This window comes from Eublepharis macularius, chromosome 5, assembly GCF_028583425.1.
Source record: "Eublepharis macularius isolate TG4126 chromosome 5, MPM_Emac_v1.0, whole genome shotgun sequence".
NCBI lineage: Eukaryota > Metazoa > Chordata > Lepidosauria > Squamata > Eublepharidae > Eublepharis > Eublepharis macularius.
In genome coordinates this window covers 53,359,892-53,381,791 of record NC_072794.1, presented here as the reverse complement: position 1 = coordinate 53,381,791, position 21,900 = coordinate 53,359,892, and the positions used below count along the sequence as shown (strand labels likewise).

The 21,900-nt window shown below is 44.6% G+C and overlaps 1 non-coding gene across 1 annotated transcript; it reads right to left on the bottom strand.

Moving 5' to 3' along the window:
• Positions 1–9,114: 9,114 nt before the first annotated feature.
• LOC129331536 (U6 spliceosomal RNA) lies at positions 9,115–9,217 on the bottom strand. The gene has a single exon (XR_008597189.1). It is a non-coding gene; the product is annotated as a U6 spliceosomal RNA (small nuclear RNA).
• Positions 9,218–21,900: the final 12,683 nt, after the last annotated feature.

Below are 21,900 nucleotides of genomic sequence, written 5' to 3'. Positions count from 1 at the left end.
CCCAAAAGTATGATGCCAATTACTAGAGATAAGAGCACTAATGGATGGGTGGGGAGGGGCACATTTGCAGGGACCCATTAATTTGCAGGTACGGACAAAAATGAAGCACTTGGGACACACAAATCATGAATTCTGATGTCTCTAAACTAATGTGCAGAGTATGGTAAACAAATAGGAGGAACTTGAAGTCTTAATATAGGAAGGGACTATGACCTAATAGGCATTACTAAAACCTTGTGGGATAAGACTCACAATTGGAATATTAGGATTGAGGTGTCCAACTTGTTTAAAGGGAATAGATGAATGAGGAAGGGGCAAGGAGGAGCATTATATGTCGAGGATGTATATACTTGTGAGAAAATACATGAATCTGAGCATGGAAGGTCAGTTGAGAGCTTCTGGGGAAAAGTAACAGGAAAAAGAAATAATAGTGATCTTATGGTGGGGGTCTGCTACCGACCACCAAACCAGGCAGAGGACTTGGATGGTATGCTCCTAGACCAAATTACAATTTTTTCAAAGAGACGAGACACAGCGGTCGTGAGAAATTTCGTTTACCCTGATATCTGTTGGAAGTCAAACTCTACAAAAAACACAAGATCTAATAAAATTTTGGACTTGTCTTGCTAACAATTTCATATTCCAGAAGGGGAAGAAGGAAACAAGGGCAGAACTGCTCAATTCTTACTTTGCCTTCATCTTCTCTTGCAAGAGAAACTACTCAACCTGACAAAAAGATAACACATGAGGAAGGAAGGGAGTTGCAGCTAGGATAGGCATATGGGGTGGCCTGTGAACACTTCTTTAAATGAGATCAAGTCCTCAGAGTCTGATGAATCGCATCCTAGGTACTAAAGGAACTTGCCAATGTAATTTCAGAGCCTCTGTCTATAACCTTTCACTATTATTGGAGAACAGGTGAGGTGGCAGAAGACTGGAGGCAAACAAACATTGTCCCCATCCTCTAGAAGGAGGAAAAGGAAGATCCTGGCAACTAATGATCCACCAGCTTGAGATCTATACCTGAAAAGGTTTTAGAACAAATCACCAAACAGCCAGTCCCTTAAGATTTAGAAAAAATGACTGTGATTACTAAGAGCCAGCATGGATTCCTCAAGAACAAGTCATGTCAGACTAACATCTTTTTTGAGAGAGTTATTACTTTGTTGGATCAAAAGAATGCCATGGATATAGTTTCTCTTTGTTCTGGTAAGGCTTCTGATAAGGTTCCACATGATATTCCTGTTGAAAAGTTAGTAAAACACTGTTCGGATCCTACTACTGCAACTGATTGATAGATCACACCAAAGAGAGGAGTGACAAGTGGAGTGCCTCAGGGACCTGTTCTCGGCTGTGTGTTGTTAAACATCTTTATAAATGACTTGAATGAAGGAACAGAGGGGATGCTCATTAAAGTTGTGATGGTACTAAACTGGGAGGGACAGCAAATACAGTAGGAGACTGAATCAAGATTTAAGATGATCTTGAAAAAGTGGAAATCTGAGCTAAAAGTAACCAAATGAGGTAAATGTAAAGTTCCTCATTTAGGTAGGGAAAATCAAAGGCAAAATTAGAGGATGGGGAAGATTTGTCTTGGCAGTAGTACATGTGAAAAGGATCTAGGGGTCTTAGTAGATCATACACTGACCATGAGTCAGCTGTGTGATGCAGTAGCTAAAAAGGCAAATGCTGTTTTGGGTTGTATCAACAGAAGTAATGGTATCACTTTACTCTTCTCTGGTTAGACCCCACCTGGAGTACTATGTTCAGTTTTGGGCACCACAGTTTAAGAAGGACAAGCTGGAGCATGTCGAAAGGAGGCCAACAAAGGAGACCAAGTCCTATGAGGAAAGGTTGAAGAAGCTGAATATGTTTAGCCTGGAGAGGAGACAACTGAGAGGTGATATGAGAGCCCTCTTCAAGTATTTGAAGGGCTGTCACACAGAAGATGGAGTGAAATTGTATTGTGTTGTTCCAGAAGATCCAAGCAGAACCAACCAGTTAAAATTAAACCAAAGGAATTTTTGGCTAAACATTCAGAACAGACCAGTTCCTCAGTGGAACAGGCTTCCTCAGGGGATGGTGGGCTCTCCTTTGGAGGTTTTTAAGCAGAGACTAGATGTCCATTTTACAGCAATGCTGATTCTATGACTCAGTATGAACTTAGGCAGATTGTAAGAGGGGAGGAGGGAGCTAGACTCTTGTGGCCCTTTCTTATATGCCCAGGGTATTGCTAATGGCCACTTTGGGGTCAGAAATGAATTTTCCTCCAGGCCCAACTGCCCAGGGATCCTGGAGTTCTTTTGTCTTCCTCCAGGCATAGAGCAACGGTCACTGAGGGAATGGTGGAGGTGTGGTAGCTGTGAATTTCCAGCATTGTGCTGGGGGTTGATGATTCTTGAGGTCCCTTACAGCTCTATGTTTCTATGTCTTTATGTTTCCAAAGGTACCATATGAGATTTTAGAGTGAGGAGATCAGTACAGGGGGTAAAATCCTCAGCAGTGAGGGGGGGAAATTCTCAGTCAAGTTTAAACTACTCTTGGATACTTTCAGATTAAACTGCAAAAAACAGTGCATTTTAAAGGACTTCCACTGAGATTCCCTCTTCTGTATCTTGCCATAGATGTAACAATGTTATCAACAGAGGTCAACCAAAGATCCTGTATTAAGCAAAGGGATTTGTGCTTTTGGCATCCCTATCTAGTACATAGCGCAAATTTAATTATTTAAGTACACAAGAGGCCTGCTGGATCAGACCAAAGGTCCATTTCGTCCTGGATTCTGTTTTCAGCAGTGAAAAACCAGCTGCTTCTGGGAGGCTCAAATGCAAGGCGTGAAGGAAAACTATCATTTTCTACCTAGAATCTAGATTTAATGGTTGGCAACAAAACTCACTCATTGTCTAAAGTCTGTGAGTTGGCCAGAAATACAGATTCCTGAGGAATAATTACATCTCAACTGAAAAAAGAGGGGGTGATTTAGTTAAAAGGAGCTTATTAATAAAGAAAAGGTAAAGGAAAGGGTGATGCCCCCCTTACCTTCCTTAAATGCCTTGAGGAAAGTGGGATAAAGAGGCTGTATGGTGGAGTCTAATCAGGAAGCTATCTGTTGTTCCTAAAACCTCTCAGAGGAAGATTAAGGGGTGGGGTGGGCAAAGCCTTTATTCCCCCCCCCCCATTGTCTAAACTTTCCTATATGTCTTCCAGCAAGTATAAACAAATCGTTTACCTCCATCTTGTGAGGGCTAGACACACTGTCTTTCATTGCATGTGGGGTAATTGGGGGAAAACCGAAATTTTATTCCAGTTGTTTTAGTTCATTTTGTTCTTTAATGTTTTGTATTTACTTACTATATTACTAACCATTCAGATTCCTTATTCTATTCTTCATTCATTTCTTTTGTATTCAGTTCTCCCTGCCATTTGTTATTTTCCATGCAACTGTGTTAAAATTCTTAGTAACTGTATCCCTCACCAAAAGAATTCTCCCTGCCAAATTTTAAACAGTTTGGAGAAAATAGCACCAGTTTAGTGACAATGAAAATTCTCACTTGTATAGAGGGCACAGCTAGGCATGAATAGGCACATAAGATTGTTTCACCTTTTTCAAGAATCTTCTGTGGGGATTGGGGAGAGTACTTCTTTAGACAAAAATGGTGTGCATGAATGAGGACACTTAAACCTCACCACCTCCCAGCTGACCTGTAGTATTAGAGCCTGACTAGGAGGAAAATGCTTCCAAAACTGGAATAAGACAGAGAATGAGGCAGATTTTAACCTCCTTCACTCTTATATGCCAGTTTAATTTAAAAATAGAGCAGGAACTCTCCCATTGTACATATAAAGCCTGAAGTTGTACACATGTGTATCAGCCAGTTTGATCCCTTAAGTGGTAAAGAATACATTCTTTTTCTCCCCCTTCCCATCTGTTAAGCTCTATATGCTAACCAGCAGGGCATCCATTGTAAGGCACATCAAGGAGCTGTAGTCCTGCCCTCCTCTCCCCTCCCCTCCCCTCCCCCAGTTCAGCCTTACTGTGCCACCAGACTGGCCTTGGAGAGAAAGGAAAGGGGTTAAGAAGAGTACCTGGTTCCTTCTCCTCTTACTGACCCCTCTCCTCTTCTGGGTAGGCAGGGACCTCCTCACCGGCATCCTTGCCAGCTGTTTTAAAGGCAGCACTGCGACTCACACAGGACTCCCAGCCAGTCCTGGCCTCTCATAAACAGAACTGTCCTTGTGAGAGACCTGGAGCTGCTTTACTTCCTCGCCTACCTAACCTCCCCCTGGAAGTTTCTAATCAGTTGTCAAGTGAGCAGCAGCTTCTTAAAGAGGCAACCCCCCATGGCAGCCACCTGAATGGGGGTTATCCTTTCTCTTCCCCACAGTAGATCCCTGTCACGTATCGCTCCCCCACCTCCTTGACGCCATGTTAAACTTTGCCTTTGTCACCTACAGAACCAGTGTGCTGCATATGGCCAGGTTAAGCCTTCTTCTCTGCCTCTATCCTCCCAATCTAAGCCTCTGCCTCCTCTTTCACCACATAGCAAAACAGAAAAGCTGCCTATTGCTGGCAGGGGAAGCAAACCCTCTACCTGTAAGACCAGCAATCTGGGCATACCTGTTTGTCTGCCAGCAAGTACAAGCGAACTATATGCCTTTGTTCTTATTACCAGGAGGGAGGGACAAAACCTGTGCCCTTGCATCTGTCATCCAACTGGTCTGCCCTTGCTGTCAGTGGGCACCTGAAAGCATTTATTCCTGTGGCCTTATATCGTGTGGTGGTACGTGTGAAAGACTATTGCAAATTGTAGGAGTCAGGTTTGGCATGCCATAGTTCCTCTCCCTTGTGCCCAGAGTGCTTTGCAGGCAAGGCCAGAGATTTCTGTTTGGGCAATGTAAGATGTTTTTCTCTCTTAAAAATGTTTTCCATTGTACGATCTGTCTTATTTGATCCTATTTTCCTGTCATTGCATTGAGGAGTGGGATGTTTACCCGTTAAACTATGTACCTGGTAGAGGGGTCTTTGAGGGAGGATAGTAGCACTCTTCTTATTGGACGCTTGCCACATGCAGCTTATCAGTTGGCCTTGGATACGCCATTCCTCTCCAAGGCCAAGTAGGGGAAAACAAGTGCACAGGTACAGCCATATACCTTCCATATAAGTGTCAGAGCAGAACTGTGCAAATGGCCAGAATCAGGAATCTGCTCAGTGTCATTTCTTGGGTTTCCCGACAGCAGTATAGGGGCATAAGCATATTCTCTATTCTGTAGTTGTCTATTTCTGTAAATTGTCAGAGGAATTTAATAAATCCATTTTCCTTCAATGCCTGTGTGTTTATTGTCCTCAGTTCTAAACGAACCATTACCCCTTGGCAACACATATGGAGTTGGGGTTTGCAAAAGTGTTGCTTCCCTTAGGAGCTAGCAAGATTTTATAGGCACTAGAAAAGACCTTCTTTGTTCTACTAACAATGCAGCAGCTAGCCAGTCACCAAACTCGAAAGTGTTAAATGCCTGGATTTTGGTACCCCTGTTTGTGATACTGATTTGCTTTACTGAGGAAAAGTTGCACATTGAAGCTGGCAGTCTTTATGCCAGCAAAACTACCACTGAAACTTGCCTGCTACCGAGTTTTGCATTAGCACAGAGCCGTCTATTCTCTAGCTATTGCCACCTGTGACAAGAGGAAGAAGTTGTTGCCATGCAGGTCAGAGGCAACATTTCATATTCATGTAATTTAGCTGGCAGTGCCTCCGAATACATTGAAACGATTCCAAGTTTTTATTTTTTGCAAATCTTCTGAGAAGTGTGACACTAAGAAATCCCCTGCTTCCCAATTCTACAAGCAGATAAAATGTTTAATGGGGTGTAGTTGTCTCATATTTATTTTTATTCCTCAAGAATGCATTCCCATCACTGATTTGAGAAAATAGAACATATAAATCATGCCTGGAGATAAATGTAGCAGACCAAGAAGCATTCTCATTTGGGGCTGCAAGTTTGGCTGTGTGTAAATAGCAGCAAGCACAAAGAAGCTTAAATTCACAATTACTGAAGTTGGTGTTTTAAAAATTATGGACTAATTCTGGCAGCCAAAGTTGGGACTCATGGATATTAAAAGACTTATTTATATGTAAGCTATACTCTAGTCTTCTATGTAGCTCCACTTTCCTTACACCAAGGCCTTTTACTTTCAGATAGATGAATAGAAAGAAGGAAGGAAAGAGATAACAATGTTATCCTGCTATTACTTCAAGGAGCTCAGGGCAAGCATGAAAAGTTGGAGCCCCTTCTTGTATAACAGGACTGCCTGTCCCCCTATGATCCCTTATGACAATCGAGTCTTTCCCAACAGATCATCCCAGCAGTTTCTTCTTTTCATGCCCTCCATGTAAGAAATGTCACAGCTCAGTTTCAGGCCTTTCTAGTGGTGGCCCCTTTAACATCGCCTTCCAGAGAACATTGGGAAGGCATCCACCCTCAGGTGTGTCGGAAAGGTATGTAAAGCCAAGCTATTTAAGGGGACATTCGAAGCTGATTGCCCATTATGACATTAGTCCCCTTTCTTTTGTTCTGGCACCCAGAAGAATAGATTGTTATAACAAATGCATTTTATTCTTGTTCTAAACTTGTTTGGGTCTCTTCTGAGAGAAAAGACAACAATGGATGCTTGAACAATGTGATCCTAAACAGAGTTACAGCCTCTTAAGCCCATTGATTTCAGCAGGCTTAAAATGGTGTAATTCTGCTCCAGATTGTACTGCAAATCAATGAATAAATAGTGTAAATTATTTCCAGAGGTGTACCCACCCTAGAAAGCTTGCAAAGTGCTGCAGTGGAAGAAATTTGGCTCTGAGTTAGTCCATGGAATTATGCACTCAACTGCTAATAAAGGAAAACAAGATTCAAACTAGTGGCATGCTTGATTAACAAGCTTGTTAGCAGTTAGCTGAAAGTTAAACAAAGTCACTTAAGGTTTTGTGTGAGGTGAATTTTTAATAGACAAGCACTGAGCATCAATGTTTTCTGCCTTATGTTTTCATTAAAAAACAAGGTGAAGGGATATCAGAAAAAGAAATTTTTGTTGTTGTTGAGAGTTCAAATGCATATGATAATTCAGAAGGACATTTGTTTCCAAATGCGAAGAAGCTGACAGTAAGAAAATGATAAGGAATTCAACAACACACTGAATTAAATGTCAAATTATTGGATGCATGTAAAAAGGCATGTAGTTATTAGGAACTAAATGCAGCATTTGTGGAAAGGCTTGCTGCCTTTATCATGGCTTCAAATCTCTCTGAGGACTCCTGTCATTCATTGTTGCACTTCTGGGGTAAGATAATGAGACATATGTCAACCAAGTGTCCCAGATTTTTTTTTCTTTTCAGGACTCACCACCAGTACATCTCCATATTTTGAACAGAACTCAAGGAATACTAGACAAGAGAGGAGTTTGCCTGTTAGAATTCAACTACAGGATGTTTTTCTCTGATATGCTATACATTATATTTTGATCACACAGGTCAAAAGGGAACAAGCAGAATACAGTAATCTATTGAGGGAGTTCTCAGACCAGAATTCAAATGCCAACTATGGCATCTAGTTGAAAGTGTTTCCTAACTGCATTCATAGTTATGTTCTCAAATGCCTGTATTTGACCCAAGTTTTAACTTCAGCAGCAAAGTACTTCTGCAGTGTCTGTACTACCAATGTAGTGAGGAGAAAATTACCTCTGTATGCTTTGGTAGGTTTGCACTTACCAAGATGAAGTACCTTATTGATGAATAATGAACAGTCCAGTAGCACCTTTAAGACTAACCAACTTTATTGCCGCATAAGTTTTCGGGAGCCACAGCTCTCTTCATCAGATGCATAAGAGCTGTAGCTCTCGAAAGCTTATGCTACAGTAAAGTTGGTTAGTCTTAAAGGTGCTACTGGACTCTACTATTTTGCTACTATAGCAGAACCACAAGTGACAAAAGGCACAGATTGGACACTTGTCTGCTTCCCTCAAGTTTTGATGGGAAATGTAGGCATCCTGGTCTTGCAGCTTGGCTCTCCAACTGCTGTCCAATGGACTTTTCAACTGTCACTTGTCCAACATTCCGCCAAGCTGCCTACATTTCCCATCAAAACTTGAGGGAAGCTGGCAAGTGTCCAATCTGTGCCTGTTGTCACTTGTGGTTCTGCTCTCACACGGCTAACTCCTCTGGATCTTATTGATGAAGATACTGCTGAACTAAAATTACTGGATGTGCTGAGAGCCACAACGGTATAGAGGTTAGAGTGTTGAATTAGGATCTGGGGGAACCAGGTTTGAATCCCCACTCTGCCATGGAAATTCGCTGGGTGTTCTTCAGACAGTCACACACTCTCAATCTAACTGACCACACACCATTGGAACAAAGATAAAATGGAAGACAGGAGAATTATGTAAGACACTTTGGGTCCCCATCAGGGAGCAAGGCAGGGTATAAATGAAGTTAAATTAATCACTTGAGAACTTAAGATTGAACATAGGAGTAAGGCTTTATGGTGTCCAGCAGGATTTATTTCTGAGTAACAGACTGCCTATGTCATTGCAGTGCGAGAAAAGTATTTTAACTTGCAAGACACTTTGGTTAATTAACAGTTGAATATAAAATGTCTGTACACACACACAATGGTGGAGGTATTTACAACAGAATCAGAATGTACACAACTCTCCAGTCTCCTTCTACATTTCTTGAATGCATTGGAGTTGTCAAATGAAAGTGCCTTTTTAGACAAGTGCTTTATGTTTTTATGATCTGGTCTTCAAAAATATTATAAAAATGGAAAGAAATAAGTAAAAGTCTGATCTGTACTTAATTCAGTTTCATTCAGTGTCCAAGGACCAAGCTATTGTTTTTTTTTAATTACTTTATTTATACCTCACTCTCCCAAATGGGGACCCAAAGCAGCTTACATCATTCTCCTCTTCTCCATTTGTTCCTCACAACAACCCTTTGAGGTACATTAGGCTAAAAGTATGTGACAGCAAGTTTCTATGGCAGAGAGGAGAATCAAACCCGGGCCACCCAGACCTTAGTCCATTACGCTAGCTACTAAACCACACTGGTTCTCAAAAAAAATAATAATATTGGACTCTTCAGAAATTTGCATGTCACTGTTGTTCAGGTGGCATGCTAATCTTCTCTGTATCATTCCAATTTTAGTATATGTACTGCCAAAGTAAATATAGCCTCTTTTACACTAAATTCATCTTCCAAGATGTTTTTTAAGAAAGAACTCGTTACTTTCAAGGTGGGGGGGGACCTAAAACTAAAGAATATTCTGTCAGAATGCTGAACCCAAACCGATGTCCTCCAGGGCAAGAAGAGAGGAATCATGACCAGAAATTATGGTCAAAAGAAAAAGGGCAGAATGAAAGAAAACACACACTGCAGCTTCTGGAGGAGTTAGCCGTGTTAGTCTGTAGTAGCAAAATCAAAAAGAGGGGGGTTTTTTATACTCTTTTTGATACTGCAGCTTCTAATTCCAATATATCCACCTATCATCAGATTCTTCCTGAGAAACTTTTTCAAAAGGCCTCCTCACATGGATGTGTTGGTCAATTTCTAGCCAGCCAGATGGTGAAGACTGCAATATTTAGCCTTGGGTTTCAATTCTGTGGACAAGTTCATGTGACAGAACAGTCAGCGATCCTTCCCAGGGCAGTCTCAGCTTCCCAGCTTAAAGAATGGCATTTCCAACAATCCACTCATTGTAAAAATAGATTAGCCTGTGTTTCCCTTGAGACTACTTAAAATGGAAGACTCTTGCAAAATATTACCTCAAATCATGGTTTTAATCTGATTGATTTCTATGTATAAGTGGCAATTACATGTGCCATCTATTATCTGGACATGCCTGGAGGTAAATGCTGAGTTTCCTTTTTACAGAATTCCATCTTTTTAAACCTGACCCTCAGACAATGTCCTCAAGAGCTTGCCTTGGAAATCTCACAATCCCCAATTTCATCTGAAAAGGAGTCCAAGAGTGAAAACTTTCAGACATTCCTGAGGAGGAGATCGTTCTGCCAAGCTCTAACATCCAGACCAGTCATCCAGTCCTTTCCAGTGGGGGTCTGAACTACCTTCTCAATCAGTGACCTGATTGCCAAAATTGTCAGGTCCAGTGTATATCTAAACTGTACTGACTCCATTTTCTAATGCTTCTAGTGTTTAAGTGCTTTCTTCCCAGGTGCACCAGTTCCCAGGCTGCATTCCCACCGGAGGAGACTGTTTTGTCTAACACCGTTCCACCAAGCATTGGCCTTGAAGGAGAGCAGCTTCCCAGGACTGAGAGATGTTGTTTTGAGAACTGTGGGGGGAGGCTGATCCAGATGGGTATTGTTACTCTGTATCCTATGCTTGCTCTTCATTGGTAACAATGATCATGTACCATCCTGAGTCTCCTATTCAGGACAGTGGACTATAATGGACCTTGTCTGCAGTAAAGTTCCCTTTCTCAAACAATGGACTTGTGTTTGCTTCTAAAGGGAACCCTGTAGTGAGAGCCTTATTTAGCCACAGTCTGACATTTTGTTACCAATCATGTCTGAGTCGGGCCCAGCGGAATCCAAGGTTGTCCCGGACAGGGATCCTTTGTTTGATCCGTATGCGTCTCCCGACAATCAACCTGTGCAAGCCCAAGACTCCCAGGAGCTGGGAGCAGCCGGGAACGGAACCGGAGCTTCCACTTCCACCCCGCCTCTCATCGACCTCAGTACTCGGGACGAGACCAAAGGCGACCTCGGGGCAAGGCCGAAAGCGACCGCTCTCCCCTTGATCTCGGTACCCACCCCGTCGGAGTGGGGAGCCAGACCCCGAGAAACGAGAGAGTGCCGGGCAGGTGGACTCCATCCACGAGTTTCGATGGATGGGCGCCGAAGCCTAGAAACCGTCCCGGAGCTAGATAGCAGCCAACCCTGGCGATATTGGAACAGGACGTTCGAGCAGACGGAGGAGGACACGTCTCGCCGCGGCGCCCTGAGTTGGGATTATTCCGAACTTGCCCCGTGGAAAGAGCCAACGGAAGTCCCTGAACAAAGTTGGGAGCAGATACAAGGTCGCACCTATGCGGTAGATACCAGCATCTCGGCCGTGACAGGTATGGCCAAGGGAATTCTAGCCGCGAGGTCGCGAGTCGTCCAAGGGGACCCTCCTCCTTGGGGCCCCTTTTCCCCGGTGAGTGCAATGAATGAAGGTTCCATGAGTGAACAACCGGGGCCAAGTCGAATGCAACAGTTAGAAGCTAAGCTGATGGATATGGAAGAAAGTTTGGCTCATGCCATTCATTTAATTTCTGCAATGGGAGCAGGAGAAAGACTGTCCCCTGAAGAGATGGCGATACAGATAGCTACCCTCCGAAGTGTCATCTCCTATCCGGTGGAGGAAGTTCAGCAGCAGTCGTCACCTACCGGCGAGGGGGGCACCTATCCTGGCGAATCGGGAGAACAACCCAAGGAACTTCCCACACAGCAGGAAATTCCACCGAGAAGGGATAACCCGGTTGAGCCACCCGGTGAGACTCCCACCGAACCTCCTAACGCGGGAGGGGATGTGCCGCCAGACGAGACTCCCGTTGAAAGGCCTACGGAAGGGGAGGAAAAGCCAAGTGATACACCGGTGATACCCCCCCATACTTCTCCTATAACGGTCCGGCCGGACCAAGCGGGAGCACACGCGACTCCATCCGAGGGGGGAGCCCCTGGTCAACCGCGAGAAACTGTTCCCGTCGGGCAACCTTCGGGAGACGGTCTACCAGCGCCACGGGGCCAGCCGTTGCTTCCCAGAATAACAACGCCTGGAGGGGCAAGCCCGCGCGGCCTTCCACCCGTTCGACCCTCGCCGCTGCGGCCCCTTTCACCTCAACCGCAGCTCATACCGTTGCAGCAGCCCCAGGACCAGCCCGTCTTACCACCTCCGAATCAACCGGGAAGGCCTGCACCACTACGGCACCTCCAACCCCCTCCTCAGAGGCCGATCTCCACTCAACCACACCAGCCTCCTCCACCTCGACAGCTGCCGCCAACGCCTCCCGTGTTACCAGCCAGGCCAAGACTGCCGCCACCTGCTCGCCCGCCACTGCAGCCTCCGGCCCAACCGAGACCACCTCCGCCCGCACCGCCGGTCCAACCTCCGCCAGTACAGCCGCCACCGTTGCCCCGACCGAGGCTCCAGTTACCTCCTCCCGCGCCCCAGGCGCAATTAAGACTGCCGATGGACTTCTACCCAGCGCCTGCTCCGAGACAAGAACTCCCGATGGGCTGGGTGAAGTTGGAAGCCACCTTCGATGGGGATCCCTCCAAACTGGGATTTTTCTTGGTGCAAGTGGTACAGTTTTTCAACCGGTGGGGGCACCTTTTCGGCAGTGAGGCTAGCCAAATTGAACATCTTGGATCTCGTTTACAGGGCAAGGCAGCAGATTGGTATGTAGGACTATACAATGTTGGGGCCCCAGAACTCGATACTCTCCAGGGGTTAGTGGATGCTATCCGAGCACAATATGAAGACCCCTTAGAAGAAACCCGGGCCCGAACAGAATTGCAAGCCATCAAACAAGGCAGCATGTCAGCAAGAGACTATGTCACAAAATTCCGACAATTAGCAGCCAAGTGCCCTAGGTGTGAGGAGTCCACCAAAATTATTCTGTTCAAACAAGGACTTAACCCGAGACTTTTGGACAGAGCCCTCATGCAAGACAATCCACCTACACTGTTAGGTTGGATCCAACTTGTTTGCGAAGTGGAGAATCGCATTTTAGAAGTCCGTTTGGTTGAACAACAACAACAAACGGGACAAAGAAGACCATTGACCTTACAGAGGGGAGCACGGGGAGCTGGCTACGCCACCCGTGGAGCGAGAGATGCTAGATGGCAACAAGGGCTGTGTTTGCAATGTGGACAGGCTGGTCACTTTGCAGCACAATGCCCATACCGGCCTGTGCAAAGACCTCCGCTTCAATTACGGCGTCCAACCCTTGCTCCGTTTCCTACACTCCAACGCCCGACTCCAGCTCCACGAGCGAATAGAGGCCGCGGCGCTTCCCAAAGGCCAGCCTCAGAAAGAGGGCTGGAAGCGGAAGAAATTATGGAATACGATCCCGCTTCCCCATCTTCAGAAGTCAATCCAGAAAGTCCCCAGTCGGGAAATGAGATGGATCTGTCGTAAAAGGGCCAAAACGACAGATCCGCCCCAAGCCCGTCCCTGCACGGAACCGGCCACCTGGGTCCATCTTATTCATGCCAGTGACTCTAATCAACCCAGAGAGGAAAATGCACATTCGGGTGCAAGCTCTTATTGACTCGGGCTGCTCAAGAGACATCATAGCCCCAGCTCTAGTCAATGGACTGGTCTTACCGACTCGGGATTTACAAAATCCAGTAATCTTTGAACAAATGGATGGTACCAACATGAATCCTGTCACAACTGAAACCATCCCGGTGATCACAGGCATGGGACAACATTGGGAGAAGAGGTCCTTTGTCATCAGCTCTACTGCCAAGTACCCGTTAATTCTAGGCAGCAAATGGCTATGTGATCACAATCCCTACATAGACTGGGCACAAGGATGTATTACCTTCAGTCATGCCAACTGTAAAAATCACCGTTGGAATCAAAACTGGGGTGAAGTTCCAACTCATAAGGAAAAGGCCCTTCTCACCCAAGAAGAAGTCAACCAAATACCCGAACCGTACTGGCCTTTTCTAAATGCTTTCTCGGAGGAGGAAGCTGATACTCTACCCCCGCACCGACGAACGGACTGTGCGGTGGAAATTTTACCCGGAGCTTCACTGCCCAAAGGACGACTCTATCCCATGAGTCTCCATGAACGCGAAGAGCTCCGGAAATTCATCGACACCAACCTCCAACGAGGGTTCATCCGCCCAGCCTCTAGCCCCCATGCCGCTCCAGTCCTTTTCGTGAAAAAGAAGGATGGGGGACTCCGACTGTGCACGGATTTCCGAGGACTGAATGCAGTATCCACCAACAACGCCTATCCTATACCGCTCATCCGAGACCTTCTCAACGTCGTGGCCCAAGGTAAGATCTTTACTAAATTAGATCTAAAAGATGCTTACTTCCACGTTCGTATCAAGGCAGGGGATGAGTGGAAAACCGCGTTTAATACGCCCCTCGGACAATATGAATACTTAGTCATGCCTTTTGGATTGACGGGAGCCCCGTCTGTATTCATGTCCATGATAAACGAAGTTCTACACGAATTTCTGTACAAAGGGGTGGTGGTGTACCTTGATGATGTTTTAATTTATTCGGACACCGAGGAAGAACATATTCAAATGGTACAAAAGGTCCTAGCCACCTTGATGAAGAATAAACTGCCCATCAAGTTGTCCAAATGCGAATTCCACAAAACCGAACTCACTTACCTCGGGTATTGTATCTCCCAAGAGGGTCTGAAAATGGATCCAGCCAAAATACAGGCGATCCAAGATTGGCAGACACCCACCACCCGCAAAGAACTGCAATCCTTCCTGGGTTTTGCCAACTTCTACAGAGACTTCATAGCAAATTTTGCCCAAATCACACTCCCCTTGACAGAGTTGCTGAAAACCAAAGATAAAGGGGACCAAGCTAAAAAACCCTCTTCCAAACTACAATGGACCCCCGATTGCCAAACGGCTTTCGAATGCCTAAAAAAGCAATTTGTAACGGAACCCATCCTCTCCCACCCCGACGAACAATCCCCCTTCATAGTACAGGTCGACGCCAGCGATACGGCGATAGGGGGGGTTTTGCTACAGAAGGGGGAAGATGGGAAATTGCGGCCTTGTGCCTTCTTATCTAAAAAGTTTTCGGAGGCGGAGAGGAATTGGAATGTGTGGGAGAAGGAGGCCTTTGCAGTAAAAGCAGCCCTTACTAACTGGAGACATTGGCTGGAGGGGGCGCGATACCCTTTCGAGGTCTGGACAGATCATAAAAATTTGGAGGCCCTCCGGAGCCCACGCAGACTGAATGCCAAGCAATTGCGGTGGGCGGAATTCTTTTCCAAATTCAACTTCACTCTAAATTATCTCCCGGGCAAAACTAACTTTTTGGCGGACGCCCTGTCGCGCATGCCCCAACATAAGAGCAAACGGGCGGAGACTGTCGACACGGTCTTCTCGCCTACGCAACTTGGGGGCGTGGTGATTACTCGCAGCCGTGCCAAGCAGCCCCTCCCGGCCAACCAAGAGTGGAAATCGAAACTTAAAACTGAAGTGGAGAAGGAGGGGGATAAAGCTCCGCGAAACAAACTAACCCAATCCCCACACGGGGATTGGCTAGCTGGGAGCAAGTTTTATGTCCCAGACAGCCTCAAGCTGGAGGTCTTGCAGCGCTGTCATGATGCTCCCACTGCTGGACATTATGGGTACCTGAAAACTTTGCACCTAATTCAAAGACAATTCTGGTGGCCGGGCATGCGCAAAGACATTTCCCAATACGTTAGTTCCTGCCCTGTTTGCCTCAGCGCAAAAACCAGAAAAGGGAAACCTCCGGGTCTCCTGCAACCATTGGAAACACCGAACAGGCCCTGGGAAGTAATATCCATGGACTTTATCACTGATCTACCTATTTCAAAAGGACATAATTGTATTTTAGTTGTGGTAGATCTGTTCTCCAAACAAGCTCATTTTATCCCCTGTACTGCTATACCCTCCGCTCGAAAACTAGCGGATCTGTTTCTAAAACACATCGTAAAATTACATTCTTTTCCATCCAAGGTGATTTCGGATCGCGGCGGACAGTTCGTTGCCAACTTCTGGCGGGAGCTTTTGAAAATGTTGAATATTGAGCAAGGCATCAGTTCAAGCCACCACCCACAAACCGACGGGCAATCCGAAAAAACAAACCAAATATTAGAACAGTTCCTGCGTTGCTACATCAATTTTCAACAAGATAATTGGGTGGACCTTCTCCCTCTAGCCGAATTCTCCTATAACAACAGTGTACACGCTTCAACGGGAGAGGCCCCATTCAAAATTGTATACGGGACTCACTTCAATCCCTTCCCATTGGACGCACCCCCTGAAGTTGACTTCAGACAGAGCTTTTATAGTAATACATAGTGCATATGTACGAAACATTGATCAAATTAAAAGAAGCATCCAAAATGCTTAGGGACAAAAAAGGCAAAAAAAAATTAAATAATCCATAAAGTATTTGGTCGGCATGCATCAGATGGTTTAAGCAGAGACATAGCCTTCCTGTTACTATCCAGTGATGAGGATTTAAAATAGGATCATTACAGAGAGAAGTAACACGTATATGTTGCCTATCTGTACTGGCAGAGAGAGGAAGTTAAGGTGAATAGGCACACAGTTGCTATTGGTTCATTTTTGGTTTTGAAGCTCAATCTGGTGGGGACAGGTGTGTATGTAGACCCCACCTCATACACACAAGACTTTCACACTCCTTGCCACAAAGGAAGATAAAGACTGGGAGTCTACCACATGCCACCTGTCTAGCCTCCACTACAGCAGGCAGAGAGTCCTGCCCCAAATCCTCACAGGATCCCCTCTCTCCTCTTCCAAAGTCTTCACCAGACAGGCAGCCCATTCCCTAGATATATCTCCCCTCACCCAGCTACAGCCCAGGGCTATTGGGGAAAGGAAAACTCAGGGGTTGCTTTCCCTATATATTCGCTGCCACCATTTAATTTACTAGGCCCATTGGTCATGACCAGAGCATTTGTGTGTGTGTGTCAGATATTTCCCCTCAGCTAACAATCTCAAGCCAATCAGGGTTAAACAAAACAAAAACAAACTTTATTTATACAATGGAACATAGGAGTGAACGGATTTTAAACTAACACACACACTGGGGTTAAAATAAGAAAGGTTTCAAAGCAAAAGAACAGATTAACAGCCAGCTATCTTTCCACTGCTTCTCTGAGCAGCATCTCAAACCCTTCTCCTCTCAGTCTCTCAAAAGCCTTCTTTTCCCTCCAATGGACTCTCTGATTGGCCCAGCATTCTACCTGCTCGCATTGGCCGTCTCTCGGGAGAGGCAGAGGTGGAGCCAGACCTGTCCATCACACCCACATATATGCAAAGGTAGCGTGTCAAACTGTATACTGAAGCAAAGGCTTGTTGCACTGAAAGGATTTAATTATACCAATCTTGATGCTGCATATCAGACACCCCATTCTGTGGTGTTCAGATGAATTGATATTACCAAAGCCAACAGAAAGACTTACAGAGTTTGATAGTTTAAATGTTCCCCAACTTTTATCTAGCTATCCTTCAAATGTTTATCCTGTCCTCTCACAGTATTACTCACAGGGTTCCCTCACGCATCCTGCAGGCACATGCAGGATGTATGTGCATTCACAGTAACATGTGAACAGGGCTTTTTCAGTGCCATCCTATCAAGAGTTACTCCTATGGAGTAACTCCTATGGAGAGTAACTCTTCATAGGATTGCCTTGCCAGTCTTATCCACCAATATAGCTGGGAAGATTAGGACTGATAAGACAACCTGTGCACTATCCTTCTTCATGTACTGTTTTGATAAATCATCCTTTGCCAGTTGGAAAATATTACACTTCTGATGATTTTGTAGTTGAGTGCTTTACAAGAAAAATACACGTCTTCTGTCACACATTCTCCAGTCCCAAGCTGCAGCTTACTGATGTTGCTCACAAGATCCCCTTGCACTATACATTCATTAATTCCAAGTAACTGCCACTGGTTGGCAGTTTCTAGTCCACCATCTATCATAAACTTTCTGTTTTCAAGCTTCTGATGGATCTTGTTTGGACTAATATCGGGGCCAGTTCACTTAAGCATACACATAACTTCACTCACTATTCAGTGACACATAGTTCTACCTCATTCATTACCTGAACTGTCACTCCTGACTGCACAGTAGAGAACTGAGTGCCACCTACCCATCCAGTGTGCAGGTGACTTCACTTACAAAGTAAACACACCATTCTGGCACTCAGACCCACGGACCATCCTACTATTGTTCTAAAAAGGAATAATAATACTAAATTTAATAATGTTTGATTTATATACCGCTTTTCAGGGCAACTTAATGCCCACTCGGTTTACAAAGCGTGTTATTATTGTCCTCACAACAATTACCCTGTGAAGTGGGTGGGGCTGAGAAAGCTCCAAGAAAGCTGTTACTCCAAGGTAAGCTGGTTCGCTTCAATTGGAGGAGTGGGGAATCAAACCTGGCTCTCCAGATTAGAGTCCTGCCATTCTTAACCACTACACTAAACTGGCACTAATTAGATGTTGCATGAACCCACCAGTCGATTCCTTCAGACAGTCATCAGTAAGAATTGTCTTCTGCATTCAATACATTTTCTACATTTTGGGGGCAAGTAATGCACATTCCTCCACCTTTTAGAGAGGAGGGCTGATTCAATCCATGGACCTAGTTACAGATGGCTGCATGAAATGGCTGCAAAGGAAAACATGATGTATGAGTAGATTGCGGGTGAAATAAAACTGCTTGTTTGTCTGTTTGTTTTGGTGGTGGTGGTCAAGCTGTGATGACCCATTGCTTAATGCAGCAGCCACACATGACCCATCACTTAAAACAACCAGCCACACACATGACAAATGCAGTATCTATGACTATAACGTTCATTTATTATAACAACAACAGCAGCATTCTATTTATATACCACCTTTCAGGACAACTTAACACCCACTTAAAGCAATTTACCAAGTATGTTATTATCCTCACAACAATCACCCTGTGAGGTGGGTGGGGCTGAGACAGCTCCGAAGAGCTGTGACTGACCCAAAGTCATCCAGCTGGTTTCAAGTGGAGGAGTGAGGAATCAAACTCGATTCTCCAAATTAGAGTCCCACCTCTCTTAATCACTACACCAAACTGGCTCTCTTTGGCTTCCTAAAACAGAGATTCCCCACTCCTCCACTTGTAGCCAGCTGGGTGACCTTGGGTCAGTCACTGCTTCTAGGAGCTCTCTCAGCTCCACCCACCTCACAGGGTGATTGTTGTTGTGGGGATAATGATAACATACTTTGTAAATCACTCTGAGTGGGTGTTAAGCCACCCTGAAGGGCAGTATATAAAGTGAATGTTGTTGTTGTTGTTGTTAGAACTTCACAGTGCAGTTCTAAGCTTAAGAATGCACTGGCAGAGAGGTCAATATGCTTCACACAGTCATCTCTATAATAACCCAATATTATTGTACGCTGGTTGACTTTTGGAGGGCGGAGGGCAGAGACATAGTGCTCCACCAGCTCCCTCTGGCAAGAATATTTTCTTATGTTAAGAGAAAGTGAAAGAACAACTCCAGTAGTCCAGCACATCCCCTTGGGCATCTCTGAATTCAAATACAAAGCACACAAGTGGGGTGTGCTGGATACAAGAACAAATTTCTCATGGATTGGACTCAAAGACTCTTCCCATGAAAAATGTTGGCAGATGAGTAAATTCAGTGTTACAAAATTCAGTGTTCACCACCGCATTTCCTCAGCTCAGGTTTCTATTTGTTCATCTAGACAGAAGAACTTTGGTAAACAATCACAAGCGCCAGGCTAACAGACCCTCGTGTTGTATCAATGCAAACTCCATATTTGGTTTTGCAAGAGAAGTAACAATGTTTTAAAAGAGGCTTCTCTTAACCTTTGCTAAAAGAAGAGTGTTTGCCATTCAAAACAAATTGCCTGGCTCAAGGCTAAATCCATTTACAGAAGAGAAGGTTGCTTGTTGTATCCCTTGTATTTTTGAAGCCATTAAGAGATCAGGCCTCCAGAGAATATTGGCACCCTTTGGTCTTCTGCTAGGGGCCAAGTAGTGCAAGCGGACTTCACAGAGACCTCAGTTGTGGGTAGATTAATGGCGCCATTGGAAACATGGGGTTTGACCTATATATAGTTTATTCTATGCTGCTGGACACAGTTTGAGCAGTAGGAACTAACTTTCTGCACGAACGAACTTCAAAAAATCAAAGGATGAAAAAAGGGACTGAAGAGAAATATAAAACTAACATCGTTTCCTTCCTTTCTGTCATTTTACCTCACATCCAATATTGTTAGTTGCAGAAAATGCTTGCCATAGATTTGTTTTGTTTATTAAGTAGCTAAACATTGCAGCCTTACTTATTATTCTGTAGCACCACCAATGTACATGCAATGTAATGTAACCTAAACAACCATTTCCCTACCACAAAGAATTTATAATCAGTTCTCCCAAGGGGAGGGGGGAGGAGAGAAAATGTAAATGAGGAGACGATATGCGCAAAAGCAGTGGTCCCTATTTGGGCACTTTCCTTGCAGGAAGAAGACTAAGGTGTTAAAGGTTAGGGTTGAGGAGGGATTTGAAGAAAGAACAAGAGACAGTGCTCTGTGGCATTTGGAGTCCTATTTTTAATTATGTCTCAGAGCTGAACTCTCACACTGAAAACACTCAAAAACTAAGTCCTGGATTCTGTCACACTTTAACTTCTTTGACAGGATAAGACAGAACTATCAGTGATTATTCCAAAATGTTCATTGGAATATCTCTTCAGAGTCTGGAGTTCCAGATCCTCTAGCCTTGCTTTTGAAGGGGATTGGATGAGTTATGGATTCTCTGATTTGCATCTTTACCTCTTGAGTATTGTACAGGGTACTATGTAGGTGCTGTCGGCCCTAGCTTTCATGCTTTCCCCTACATTACCAATGGATGGAGGTGCAGTGCATTGCAAAATCAAAATCCTCATCATCTTGATCGTGATCAGACTGTACACGAGGATTGCATCAAGATGATTTCTGCATTTCACCAATGCCCAGGAGTGGCTGTGTGGATGAGCAAAGTACCATCCATGCAAAGGGAATCTCAGTGCAACCAGTCTTGCTTTGGGGTTAGTATTTTATCAGTGCACATGTGGGCATCATTAAAGTTCATGACAGGAAGGAAGATAAAAATTAATTGAAGGATGCTGCAGGATAATTGTGCATGTGCCAATTCCGGAAACAGTTTTAGAAATTATCCTAATTAAGGCAGAATTGAGAAGGAGTAGAACTTAGCACAGGGAGCTGTTCCAGAATCTAGATCAATAGTTGTCCGTATGAAAGAAATATTTATTTGTCTATTTTTAGAACATCAGTATTTATATGCCACCTTTGCACCCATTGGGTCCGCAAGACAATTCATAAATGGATTAAAACATAAATATCCCAAGTAATTATTCACTTCCCAAACACATAGCTTTTAAAAAAAATTAAAGGTGCCTTAGTCAGAAAACAAAATTGTAGCTATTGTATTATCAGCTCCTGTGTGTTTTTGTGCATGTGTGTGTGTGAGAGTGAGAGAGAGAATTATGTCCAGTATAATAAATGCTGAGCATTTGTGCAAATAAGAAATACTATCTCTTCTGCTCTCCTTACAAAATGCAGTCTTGCCAACTGAAAGGAAATCTAGAATGTGTCATTTCTAAAAAAAGAGAGAGCGAGAGAGAGAGAGCAGAATTTCCAGGTGGACAAGGGCCACGCTGTCTATTCTTCCACACCTCAAGCTATAGGATGCATCATAATATAAAAAGCACCAACCTCCATCTCCCCCTTCTCCAAGGCCAAGCTTTACTAACAAAAAACAGAAAAGTCTAGGCTTTCTGTGAAAAATCGACCTGTTGTTAAACAGCGTCTGTTTCAACAAATAACGCTTCGAGGGGAAAAACAACCCATAAGCCCGTCCATGATGCACTGAAAGGTCTCAGCCCAGCACCTTGGAGCAGAGTGTTTCGAGTCACTCGGAGGACCCGCCCTGACTCCTTTGTAAGCAAGCTTCGCCGCCGAGCTTTTCGCCGTCTAACCAGCAGGGGGCTCCTTCGCTCTGCCTAAAGAAGTTCCGTTTGGGCTCTAGTCTGGCTGGCTGGGGCTGTCGACTGAGCGGGCAGAAAGGC